This window comes from Salvelinus sp. IW2-2015, linkage group LG14 (genome assembly GCF_002910315.2).
Source record: "Salvelinus sp. IW2-2015 linkage group LG14, ASM291031v2, whole genome shotgun sequence".
NCBI lineage: Eukaryota > Metazoa > Chordata > Actinopteri > Salmoniformes > Salmonidae > Salvelinus > Salvelinus sp. IW2-2015.
This window is the reverse complement of record NC_036854.1, coordinates 53,543,840-53,557,865: the sequence shown is the minus strand read 5'-3', so window position 1 is coordinate 53,557,865 and position 14,026 is coordinate 53,543,840.

Sequence of the window (14,026 nt, the reverse complement as noted above, 5' to 3'; positions counted from 1 at the left end):
TTTTTAACTCTTATTTTCCTTAACTACATTGTTGGTTAATTAGGTTTTTGTATATTGATCATGGAATTCTGAACACATCATGCGTCTATACTTACATTTAAATGTGTCCACCATGTCCACATTGTGTCCAGATTCCTTTTTCCAGCGGTATATTCAAATGCCAGGTTTGCCTCTGCAAATGGTGGAATAGGTAAAATATGATAACACAACAACAACTTAAGTGTGATTTGATGGCAGTAGCTAACTACTGTAGCTAACTAGCCAGCTAGCCTGTGTGCTGTTGCTAGCTAGCAAGCAAAGCTAAAGGATTGCAAACAGGTTAGCATAACTCTAGCTCAACAAAGATGTTTTACTCAAATATTAGCCAGCTGGCTTGGCTTATGGTGCCACCCAATCTATATGGGAGGGATGAAACCAAGTATTCTTGGTATCAGCTATAAAAACTGTGCATTTTCAGTAAAGGGTAGACTCTCGGCTCAACAGTCAAGACTGTTGAGTTGACAGCCTCCATTATTGCAATAATTAATCGATATTAAATAAAGGTGATTGTTTGAAGAAATGACAGTCTCTACTGAATTTCCACGACACTTCATATGCGTTCTTCATATTCTGATAGCAGAAGTCACATGTAAGTGTCAAGTGTAGACACAGCCATTGAACAACCCACACAAACTAGGTCCTCAGACAGAAGTGGACGTGTTGGTGACGCACCTGTTCGCCAATGAATCTCTCTCCATATTTTATGTGATTCCATCTTCAGGCGTCACCCTCCAGTGTCTTGACTGGGGAAGCTGTTCCTCATCCAAGCCTATTTCACTGCTCTTGTCAGACGCCAGTGTCACTCATGCATACAGAATGGGTGGTTATTTGACTGGCAACCTTAACCCATTATGAGGTGTTGGTCATTATGAGGGGGGAAATTTGAGACAATATCTAAAAGATCGTATTAATTAACAAGTCGCTCCATGTCATTTCATGACACCCACTAATTTGAAGGGGTGTCCAGATACCTTTGGACATGTAGTGTATGAGTGAATTTAATTTATCATAAGAAATATTGGAATTTTACCAAATTCCTATGATTCATTGAAGTGACTCGGAGCATAGGGACAAATGAGAGGGGAAATAGACTGCAAACTATGGCTCCAGCACAATAGTTTAATCTCTTTGCCTTGAAACAAACATTTAAAAAGGGGAAAAGTGCACAGCAAGCAGAAATTATTTTATCTAAAAATTATACCATCAGTAGCTGTTCGCTTGAGAAATATAGCGCATTGGGAAAGTAAGTACCCCTTGACTTTTTCCACATTTGATTACTTTACAGCCTTATTCTAAAATTGATTAAATTGTTATTTTTCCTCAATCAATCTACACACAATACCCCATAATGACAAAGTAAAAAGGTTTAGAAATGTTTACAAATGTATTTAAAAAAGGAAATATACACATTTACATAAGTATTCAGACCCTTTACTCAGTGCTTTGTTGAAGCACCTTTGGCAGTGATTACAGCCTCGAGTCTTCTTGGGTATGAAGCTACAAGCTTGGCACACCTGTATTTGGGGAGTTTCTCCCATTTCTCTCTGCAGATCCTCTCAACCTCTATCAGGTTGGATGGGGAGCGTGGCTGCACAGCTATTTTCAGATCTCTCCAGAGATGTATAATCCGGTTCAAGTCCGAGCTCTGGTTGGGTCACTCAAAGCCACTCCTGCGTTGTCTTGGCTATGTACTTAGGGTCATTATCCTGTTGGAAGGTGAACCTTCGCCCCAGTCTGAGGTCATGAGTGCTCTGGAGCAGGTTTTCATCAAGGATCTCTCTGTACTTTGCTCCATTCATCTTTCCCTCGATCCTGACTAGTCTCCCAGTCCCAGCCGCTGAAAAACATCCCCACGACATGATGCTACCACCACCATACTTCACCTTAGAGATGRTTCCAGATTTCCTCCAGATGTGACACTTGGCAGTCAGGCCACAGCGTTCAGTCTTGATTTCATCAGACCAGAGAATCTTGTTTCTCATGGTCAGAGTCTTTCGGTAAACTCCAAGTGGGCTGTCATGTGCATTTTACTGAGGAGTGGCTTCCGTCTGGCCACTCTACCATAAAGGTCTGATTGGTGGAGTGCTACCGAGATGGTTGTCCATCTGGAAGGTTCTCCCATCTCCACAAAGGAACTCTGGAGCTCTGTCCGAGTGACCATCGGGTTCTTGGTCACCTCCCGGACCAAGGCTATTCTCTCCCGATTGCTCAGTTTGGCCAGGCGGCCAGCTCTAGGAAGCGTCATGGTGGTTACAAACTTCTTCCACTTAAGAATGATGGAGGCCTCTGTTTTTGGGGACCTTCAGTGCTGCACAAATGTTTTGGTACCCTTTCCCAGATCTGTGCCTCTGCACAATCCTGTCTCGGAGCTCTGAGGACAACTCCTTCGACCACATGGCTTGGTTTTTGCTCTGACATGCACTGTCAACTTGTGGGACTCACCACTTGGATTTGGTCTTATGTAGCAAAATTTGAAATTGTGTTTTTTACATTGGATAAAAGTAGAGACTATAAAATTGGTATATCATACACTGCATTTGAGAAACAATGGGAAAGTTATTTTGCTTTAATAGATGATCAACTTGTAAACTCACTTTTGAGAAAATTTCCTTTTTGGTATCTAGTAAAAGAGCTCTTTGTCTACACCCATTCAGCATCGTACACACACTCTTAAGCTTTAGCCCCACCCATCTCGTTTCGCTCTCGGAACGCACACTTGACGCTCTGGCCGATGATTTGTTTACCTACGGATAACATGAAAATAGCCTAACCAGCTCCGCTGGCAAAAATTTCATGACACTTTTTTTGCAGACGTTTACTGACACCGGCCATATTCAACTGGTGTTGTACATAGGTCACGTAACATTAGCTAACGAGCCAGCCAGCTAATGTTAGTTATTTAAACAACAATGAACACAGTGCCAACAGTGCCACGGTGCTGGGAGCTAACCAACAAGGTTCATTGTTAGCTGGCTGGCTCTAAATAGAAAAGCAAACGTCTCTGGGATACGAATAATAACGTAATCTAGGGAGCCAGCCAGCTAACGTTAACAGTACACTTTAGCTTAAGACATGTAGGTAGCTAGCTAGGTAAACAATGATTCTAGCTAGGTAAACAATGTTTAAGATCACACACGTCACGTAACGTTAGCTAATGAGGCAGCCAGCTAACGTTAGCTAGTTAAACAACAATGAACAAGGTGCAAACAGTGTCACAGTGCTGGGAGCTAACCAAATCATGTCGTTACTACCCTGCATGAATACGGCTCTGGGATATGAATAATAACGTCAGCTAGGGAACAGTACACTTCAGCTTGAAATGAAACCATTTTCTGTCAAAATTAGAAACGTGTAATATCTGAAAATGTAGCTAGCTATCTTACCTGTATACATCATCATGCATGATGGACGCGACTCCCTGTCAGGAATGGCATTCCATGGTTGCCTTAGTTTGAAGATGTAATCCGGAGACAGGAGTTTTCTCCGTCTCTTTAGCTATCATACTCTAATTCCACTGATTTCAAAACTTGATCCTCCAGAAAGTGGAGAGCAACACTTATGCAGCTCCACTACACCAATGTTTTTTAAAAGCCGCGTTCGACAGAAGTACCAACACAGACTGACGAGCTGAAATAGACAGAATCATTTTATATGGCAGACCAATCCGAACTTATCTCTCGGCATGTCCAGTCCACTCATTATCTCAGCCAATCATAGCTAGTGTGAAGGTTGCTCACTTTTTCTGTGGCTTAACCAACAAGGGTTGTAATTTAACAATTGTATTCGTATTTACAGATGGCATACAAGTTTGTTAATAAGGCACATGAAAGTTCACATGTTCGAGAAGGCAATTCTGACAAAAAATGCATTTTGCAAAAAAATGCCCAATCAATTGAATTTACCAGAGGTGGACTCCAATCAAGTTGTAGAAACATCTCAAGGATGATCAATGGAAACAGGATGCACCTGAGCTAAATTTCGAGGGTCATAGCAAAGGGTCTGAATACTTATATTTTGTAATACATTTGCGAACATTTAAAAAAAACTGTTTTCGCTTTGTCACTATGGGGTATTGTGTGTAGATTGATGAGGAAAACATTTAATTTAATACATTTTAGTATAAGACTGTAACGTAACAATATGTGGAAAAAGTTAAGGGGTCTGAATACTTTCCGAATGCACTGTAGAGAGACATGTGATTGTATACAAATATAAGCCAGGTTTGAAATGATTGTTTTAGTCATGTTATATCTGTTTGGGTTTCTTGCGGTCATTTTGCAGTCAAATGATTTGTAATTATGTTCCAGATCCCCAACCATCCGATCAAGAAAAAAATCGAACTTCTGCTGAATCTAGTTGATGATCCCTGCCCTATACTGTCAAATTTGGGGAGCTCCATTATCATTATTGTCCATGTTTTGGAATAGGCCTACCTGTGGTTTGAGGACACCTATGGCTTGTTGAAGTCAAAGGACAACATGCAGTGACATTTTATTACTTTATTTATGGTTTGAGATTCATGGCAGTCTCCCACAGATATATGTTATTTGCTCTGTCTATTCATTATATCCAGTAGACTGATGCCTTGGTGATACAATTTGATTACTCAGAGTGGCTGTTGATTTATTCTCTCCAGGGATGGCAGCAGATGTCTAATAATTGTGGTTACATTGGTCCCAAAGTTATAGTTACRCACACACACATTCTGCCCACTGTCCTGAGCCATGTTGCTGCTGAGAAATAACAATCAAACGCATGTATTCATATCACGTTTAATGCACATGGTAGATCAGAAATGTTTAATTATCTTGTCCGAAAGAGATTTACATGGTTATCAAAACTTCGCACCAGGGTTAGCCTACACGAAATACAGCCCTTATTTTAAGTGTTTCTAAAGGTGGAAAAAGTGCTGTAACCATTTCCCTGTTTGACTGCTAGGTTTTATGGTTATTATGACACCTCCACTGTGGGGCTTTGACCATTTTAATGTAGTCAACTGGGTGGGACTTCCAACTTCATTGACTGTTCCCTCCTGGTGACCCTGTTGGAGTTACTTCCAACCCGGTCATCAGGAGGGATCAGCCAATCGTGAAGAAGAAAATTGACTACTTCAAAATATAGATTGCCTCAATAGCACTGCCCATGCTGTCACAGATGCTATAATTGCACGGATACAAAGATGAGGCCTCTATCTCTATGCCTAAAACAAGGCGGCCATATTAACTGCACACATAGTGAAAAGCAGGCCTTTGGCATGAGGTAAAGTTTGTTGCYGCAGGACAGAAGGAGACAATTTCATGTCACTGTAAATGATGCAGTAACTTTCGGATTATTCCCTTTTCTTTTAATTACTTTGACAATTAGGCTGATTAGCACTTGGGTTCTAGCAGGCGCACAGTGCAGCATCTCCCTCTCTGCGCTCTGTATTCTTTGATGTTGTTTTTGTGCGCTGAACCTCCCCATCATTTGAATATCACACAGAGAAGAGGCTCCTGCCTGGCCACTCGTTGAGCCTTTGGTGCCATGATTAAAGCAGGTGTCGCGCAGGGTTGTGTTTGTTGATGACAGTTTGCATTTAAATAGCTGACACTCGCCTGTCAAAGGGGAGGAGGTAGGGAAACATGTTTGTTTCCGKGCCTCCAAAGCACTCATAATGCATCTCTTTTACATAAGCTTAACCTAGCTAATGAGCCAAAGAAAGCTTGTTTGCTTTGGGTTTCTCTTCGGGAGCCGTTGCGGGGTGTGGCCTTGACTTTCTAAGTGAGCGATGAGATCAATCAACCGCAGTAAATAAAGTGTGGTGGCCATCTTTTTATGGTTTCAAGGTTTCTTTTAGTAGTGTTATAACACAGATGTTGTATTGATACTTAAGCTGCTGTGATTATTCTGTTGCATATAGCGTAATTGAACACWCAAGAGATGCTTAACTTTAAATGCGTCACATTTGTACATGTACTCGTTCATCTAGCCTACCAGAGATAGGATTCTCTATCACACTCCCTCATCATAATGACTCGGATGAAGCTCTCATTCAGACGCATACAATTRGCTATCATTAMCTCACTTAGCTCCTCTAGCATCRGACCAGGGAGCCATTTCATACCTTTCACCAAACTCTAAAAATACATGTAGTCCTGCTTTGTTGGCATATACAAGCGGACACATTTACAGTCTCTGAAAGACTACAACTTGTTGTGTGTGGGGCGGTGCTTCGTGCTTTGGCCCCCGTCCCTCCCCCCAGGCAGGCTTTTATATAAAAAGGAGGTAGACACTTACAACAATCATTTGGACAAAACCGAAAGAACTGACCAGACACAGTGGCTTCAAGTGATTCCTCTCATCAACAYGAATTTGACAATGGGGCATCAATTAGCTACATGGTGACATTCAAACATACATGTTTCAACCGGAATATAGAGAAGAGGATTCGAAACAGAGTTGGATTTAGCTAACGTTAGAAGCTCAGCTACAGCCAATCCTAGCACCAAGAGGGTAGATGACAAATACGGTGCCTAGCTAAGTTAGCTAGCTAACTTTAGTTTATCTACTGAAACCCATTTTGTGCATTGCTGGCTAAAATACTACTGTGTTACAGTGGGGGGAAATCTGAATGTTTCTGTTTGCTAGCTAGGTAACTACTGTTGACTAACCCCATTCCATACAAATTTGCACAACCGCGGCATTCAAACAAGGCTGCAATGAAAACTAATGTGACTATAGCGACTGTGTTGGCATCAAAATCTGGGATTTGAACTACGTTTCTATTCAAGCGTTGATTGACATGGTAATGGCCCGATAGTATTGGAAAAAAAGTTGAAAAAACAGATTCCTTTGACACTGTACGTTAAATTGTGACGTGTCATGGCGTAACGTACAGCACGCATAATACAACTCATTCTGTGTCGTACATTCTCTCTCCACCAGGTGTAAGCGCTTCTCCTCACAGATTAAAAACAAGAAAGGGACAGGGTAAGGGGCGATACCTAGTCAATTGAATAACTGAATGCATTAATTATTTTTGCGTCATCAACTGGCAAGCCAACAATGACTCCAAAGCCTGACAGCCGCTGACTTCTGAAGATAACTTTAGCACCGCCCTAAAAACCTGATTAAAATTCTCGAGCACAACCTTCAAATAGGCTATGTAATGACACATTATTTAAACTCTTATATGTGTTTTAGTTACATTTTAAGGAGTGAAAAGTTGGACAGATCGGGTGAAAAAAGCTGTTTCCCCACGCGGCATAATCCCCTTTCCCTATCACGCAGCAGGTTTCGCTTCCCCATTCCGCCATTTTTAAAAAGACCCGACGGAGCTCATTGCCTTCTTCAATCATGCAGAGATAGGCAGCATGAAGGTGTCGTCATTGTTTTGCTGGAAAGGGGAGGAAATGGTGCTTTACAATTGAATATTCGTATTACAGTTGAACCATTGGAAGTATTAGATTTTTGGGCGCTAAATAAGGGTAAATTGTAATTACCAGTGCGATGGTACAAAAGTGCATTAGCGTAACTATAGCTAGGTAGCTAGCTAACTAAGTTAGCAGGCTAAACAAACTACCGTAGCCGTCATCTAAGAAATAAAATAATTTTTACAATCAGAGATCTTTTGCATCTCAATTGTAAAATCTGTTCTTCTTTTAAGTTTTAAGATATGGCTAGTTACTAAACAGCAAGCTACAACGTTACAACCCAGCCACATAAAGCTTGGTTAACTAGCAAACGTTGGCACATGACTGGAGTTGGCTAGCTAGTTAGCTTGGTGCCAGGTAACTTGTTATGCGCCACCCCTCGCATTTGTATCTTGTCAGCAAATGTGTAACATCAACAACAGTAAATAATGTACTAGCTAATTATGTAACATATTTGACGAGGGTTGACATTGGTTCTGATTATGACCATRGATGCATTTGAATCTCACAAAATTATMGGCATGACACAAGATAGGATTCCAAACAGATGTAAATAACAAGTGTGGAGGAAAGATGTATACTCTGGAGGGACAGCCTTGAATTGTACATCTTGTCTCATACAATCATTGGTTCCTGTAGGTGCTGGGTAGAGATATGAGGGGGAGACCTTTTGGCAGAACGCCCAGAATAAGTTAAGATAGGAGACAGTGCCAGACACATACAGGAACCAACCCTATGAACCATGCCTATATAGCTTGTCTGTGTAAGCAATATATAAGAACTAACGGGACTGCCCCGGGAGAGCTCACTTCAGACCGGTACTTAATGCATCTAASTTTGTCTGTGACCTCTCCAGCTTGCTTATAATAAAGAAKGATTCATTTAAGATTGACTTTGTGTRTCCCTGGAGGTAATTTCCATGACAATCTGGCATCACGATTRATTCTGCCTGCGGAGATTTCCAGTGAGGGTCTGTGAGGAAAACCGGTAGCACAAGAACCCGCCCAGACCAGACCCTTACTGTGAGCTGCCCAGGAGGAGACCCATCATCCGCAAACAAATGAGGGACACGGCGACTGAATTTCAGNACAAGAACCCGCCCAGACCAGACCCTTACTGTGAGCTGCCCAGGAGGAGACCCATCATCCGCAAACAAATGAGGGACACGGCGACTGAATTTCAGTAAGTCCATTTAAATGAATCTGCATAAAAAAAAAAATGTTTTTAACTAAACATAAAAATGTATCACTAATCTTAAAAAGTCACGTCGGCTATGGAGAGCGTGATGACAGTCGTCCGGAACAGCTATTGCTCTCATGCATGCCTCAGTGTTGCTTGCCTCTAAGTGATTTATCTCGTCTGGTAGGCTCATGTCACTGGGCAGCTCGCGGCTGTGCTTCCCTTTTGTAGTCTGTAATAGTTTGCAAGCCCTGCCACATAAGACGAGCATCGGGGGCCGGGGTAGTATGATTCAATCTTAGCCCTGATTTGCAATTTGCCGGTTCGTCGCAGGGCATAGCAGGATTTCTTGTAAGCTTCCGGGTTAGAGTCCCGCACCTTGAAAGTGGCAGCTCTACCCTTTAGCTCAGTGCAAATGCTGCCTGTAATCCATGGCTTCTGKTTGGGGTATGTACGTACAGTCACTGTGGGGACAAAGTCCTCAATGCACTTATTGATAAAGCCAGTGACTGATGTGGTATACTCCTCAATGCCATCGGAAGAATCCCGGAACATGTTCCAGTCTATGATAGCAAAACAGTCCTGTAGTTTAGCATCTGCTTCATCTGACCACTTTTTTATAGACCGAGTCACTRGTGCTTCCTGCTTTTATTTTTGCTTGTAAGCAGTAATCAGGAGGCTATAGTTGTGGTCGGATTTACCAAATGGAGGGCGAGGGAGAGCTTTGTACGCGTCTCTGTGTGTGGAGTACAGGTGATCTAGAATTTTTTTGCCCTCTGGTTGCACATTTATGCAATTACTGACCCAAACTGCTACAGACCTATGTCTATCCTACCCTACCTTTCTAAGTTCTTCGAAAGCCATGTTAACAAACAGGGTGCACCTCAGCCACGCTCAAGGTCCTAAATGATATCTTAACCACCATCGATAAGAAACAATACTGTGCAGCTGTATTCATTGACCTGGCCAAGGCTTTCGACTCTGTCAATCACCACATCCTTATCGGCAGACTCAACAGCCTTGGTTTCTCAAATGATTGCCTCTCCTGGTTCACCAAATACTTCTCCGATAGAGATCAGTATGTCAAATCGGAGGGCCTGTTGTCCAGACCTCTGGCAGTCTCTATGGGGGTGCCACAGGGTTCAATTCTTGGGCCGACTCTCTTCTCTGTATACATCAATRATGTCGCTCTTGCTGCTGGTGAGTCTCTGATCCACCTCTACGCAGATGACACCATTGTGTATACTTCTGGCCCTTCTTTGGACACTGTGTTAATTAACTACCCTCCAGACGAGCTTCAATGCCATACAACTCTCCTTCGGTGGCCTCCAACTGCTCTTAAATACAAGTAAAACTAAATGCATGCTCTTCAACCGATCGCTGCCTGCACCTGCCCGCCCATCCAACATCACTACTCTGGACGTTTCTGACTTATATGTGGACAATTACAAATACCTAGGTGTCTGGTTAGACTGTAAACTCTCCTTTCAGACTCACATCAAACATCTCCAATCCAAAGTTAAATCTAGAATTGGATTCCTATTTCGCAACAAAGCATCCTTCACTCATGCTGCCAAACATACCCTCGTAAAACTGACTATCCTACCGATCCTCGACTTTGGCGACGTCATTTACAAAATAGCGTCCAACATCCTACTCAACAAATTGGATGCAGTCTATTACAGTGCCATCCCTTTTGTCACCAAAGCCCCATATACTACCCACCACTGCGACCTGTACGCTCTCGTTGGATGGCACTCGCTTCATACTCGTTGACAAACTCACTGGCTCCAGGTCATCTACAAGACCCTGTTAGGTAAAGTCCCACCTTATCTCAGCTCGCTGGTCACCATAGCAGCACCCACCCGTAGCACGCGCTCCAGCAGGTATATCTCACTGGTCACCCCCAAAGCCAATTCCTCCTTTGGCCGCCTCTCCTTCCAGTTCTCTGCTGCCAATGACTGGAACGAACTACAAAAATCTCTGAAACTGGAGACACTTATCTCCCTCACTAACTTTAAGCACCAGCTGTCAGACCAGCTCACAGCTCACTGCACCTGTACATAGCCCATCTATAAATAGCCCAAACAACTACCTCATCCCCTACTGTATTTATTTTATTTATTTATCTTGCTCCTTTGCACCCCAGTGTATCTACTGCACATTAATCTACTGCAAATCTACCATTCCAGTGTTTGAATTGCTATATTGTATTTCCTTCGCCACCATGGCCTATTTATTACCCTACCATCCTTATCTCACCTCATTTGCTCATATTGTGTATGTTTGTTTACTCCATGTGTAACTCTGTGTTGTTGTATGTGTCGAACTGCTTTGCTTTATCTTGGCCAGGTCGCAGTTGTAAATGAGAACTTGTTCTCAACTTGCCTACCTGGTTAAATAGAAAAATTATCCTAATAAAATGTAACATGTTGATAGAAATTTGGTAGAACTGATTCAAGTTTCCCTGCATTAAAGTCTCCGGCCACTAGGAGCGCCGCCTCTGGGTGAGTGGTTTCCTGTTTGCTTATTTCCTTATACAGCTGACTGAGTGCGGTCTTAGTGCCAGCATCTGTCTGTGGTGGTAAATAAACAGCCATGAAAAGTATAGCTGAAAACTCTCTAGGCAAGTAGTGTGACCTGCAATTTATCACAATATACTCTACTTCAGACGAGCAAAGTCTAGAGACTTCCTTAGATTTTGTGCACAAGCTGTTGTTTACAAATATGCACAGACCGCCACCCCTCGTCTTACCGGAGTGTGCTTTCTATCTTGCCGGTACAGCGTATCTCCCGCTTGTCGTCATTCAGCACGATTCCGTGAAAATAGGATAGTACAGTTTTTATGTCCCGTTGGTAGATAATTTATGTCCAATGATTGCACGTTGGCGAGTAGTATTGACGTAACGGCAGCTTTCCCACTCGCCTTCTCTGGTCCTGACCAGGCATCCGTCTCTTTGTCCTCTGTACCTGCGTCGCTTCCTCTTGCAAATAGCGGGGATGTCGGCCCTTGTGGTGTTTGGAGAATGTCTTGTGCGTCCTCCTTTTGTAAAAAAAATCTTAGTCTAATCTGAGGTGAGTGATCCTGTCCTGATATCCAGAAGCTCTTTTTTGCCGTAAAATACGGTTGCAGAAACATTATGTACAAAATAAGTTACAAATAACGTGAAAAACCCCCACATAATAGCAATTTGTTGGGCGCCGTAAAACTGCTGCCATTTCTTCCGCCGCCACACCCTGTACCACGGAATCGGTACACAAAAATCTCTTCCCAACTATTTTGAAATCTGTATGGCACAGTTGTCAACATCCTGGTCCTCAAATTAAGCTGGTATACTTTCCTATTTATGCAATTTTTATTCCTCTGTGTAACGGTACTCGTCCTCGTCTCATGAACGAGTATGAAAGATCGGACCAATGTGCAGCGTGGTAAAGGTCCATTTATGAAATCGACCCTAAACATGAACACTGAATGACAAAACAACAAAAGAGAATGAACGGACTGAAACAGTTCTGTATGGGAAAAAACAGACACAGAAAACAATTACCCACAACCCATAGTGGAAAACAGGCTACCTAAGTATGATTCTCAATCAGAGACAACGATCGACAGCTGCCTCTGATTGAGAACCATACCAGGCAAACACAGAAATACAAAACCATAGACTACAAAACATAGATGCCCACCCCAACTCATGCCCTGATCAAACTAAAATAAAGACATAAAAAAGGAACTAAGGTCAGAAGACTGACACTCTGCCAGTTTTGATCCTTTACATTGGGCAGACAGACCAGTTCCCTACCTCCTCCCGCTGCACCTACCTCCTCCATTTTTGGGTAATGCTGTTATCAATTGTTTGTACTCTTGGATTGAGCAGACCTTCCCGTACAATTCTGATAACTCCTTGAAGGACATAATTCTACCATTCCAATTTACAATATAATTTACGACAAAAATACCCTTTTCAAACATCTTTCCCATAAATATAAGTATTCATTAACCAGCACATTTGAGTTCAGCCATAATTTGTTCTATCTTTTCAGGGGGATGAAACTGAAATTGTAGCCTGCTCTGCAATGCTTGTTTGAAGGAAAAAGAAAAAAGATACTTTTCAATTAATCGTAAATGAGACATGGCAATCTGCACAAAGGCAAAAAGGCAATTTTTAAACAATGATGAGCTTTTCTTAGTAATCTACTTGAAACATTTAGGGTTCAAGTAAAATTGAATAAGTGAAGCTTTTAGAGAGGTTTAGTGCTTTTATAGTTAATAATCTCACCACCCATTTCATATTCAATATACATAGATAGCACACTTAATTTGTCTTGTTTAGCCGTCCCAGAGTAAAGCAAATATTTTTTTGCTCGTTATGATTTGGAAAAAGAATCATCAGGAGTAGCAGCGCATAAGTGAGTAAAACGGCGATATGACTAAGGAGTTAATCAGGGCAATTTTTCCATAAATAGACAGGTATTTACCTCTCCATGGTTACAGGATCTTGTCTATTTTTACAAGTTTTCTATTGAAATTCATTGTGGAGAGCTTATGTATATCTTTTGTGATATGAATAACAAGTATGTCTACTTCATCAGCCCATTTTGTAGGTAAACTGCAAGGTTTTTCCAGACTGGAAGGAATTAATAGCCTCAAAGTTATTCCTGAAAAATGTGGCCTTCGCTTTGATCTTTCTGTACATTTGTTAATTTTTATATTATTTGGAAAKAATTTCTTACCGTAATCTTCATTCAGTGGGAGAGGAAGGGATGGAAAAGAGAACATCTGCCTAAAATAATTAGCTTCCTCTTAAAATATMATTCGGAGAATCATAGATGACTCCGTCTTCAGTAACGAGTTTCAGCAAAATCTTTTTGTTAGCATTCCTGTATTTGAGATTCAGGAAGAATTTTGTCAATATTTCTCCATATTCCATCCAGTTTGCTCCTTACCATAACTAGATACTATTCTCAGTCTATATTGACCATAATTAGTGCTTGTAAAGTTCCTGCCATCAGAGGTATTATGATGGTCAAAATTAGAGCTTTCAAATGTCTGATATTTCGAATTCAAGAAATAGGTTCTAGCAATATTCGTTTTATTCCCTTGCCTGTTGCCTGTGAGCCAATGCCACAGATGTTAGAAATTGAGACAAGATATTATGTCTGTAGTAAATCTGAGTAGGTTGATGTGTATCATATTGGATGTGATTTAGTGAGAGTGTGTACGAAGTCTGTATAAGAGTAAGACTATAATGTGCGATGTCCAAATAAATAATAACTCCTCCAATTTGCATGGTTGAGTGTCTATGTGTGCAACATGTAGTGCGTATAGCCTTAATATTCATGATGATAATTGTAATCCATATCATATCACCATCATGGTTGCATCATAATTACCT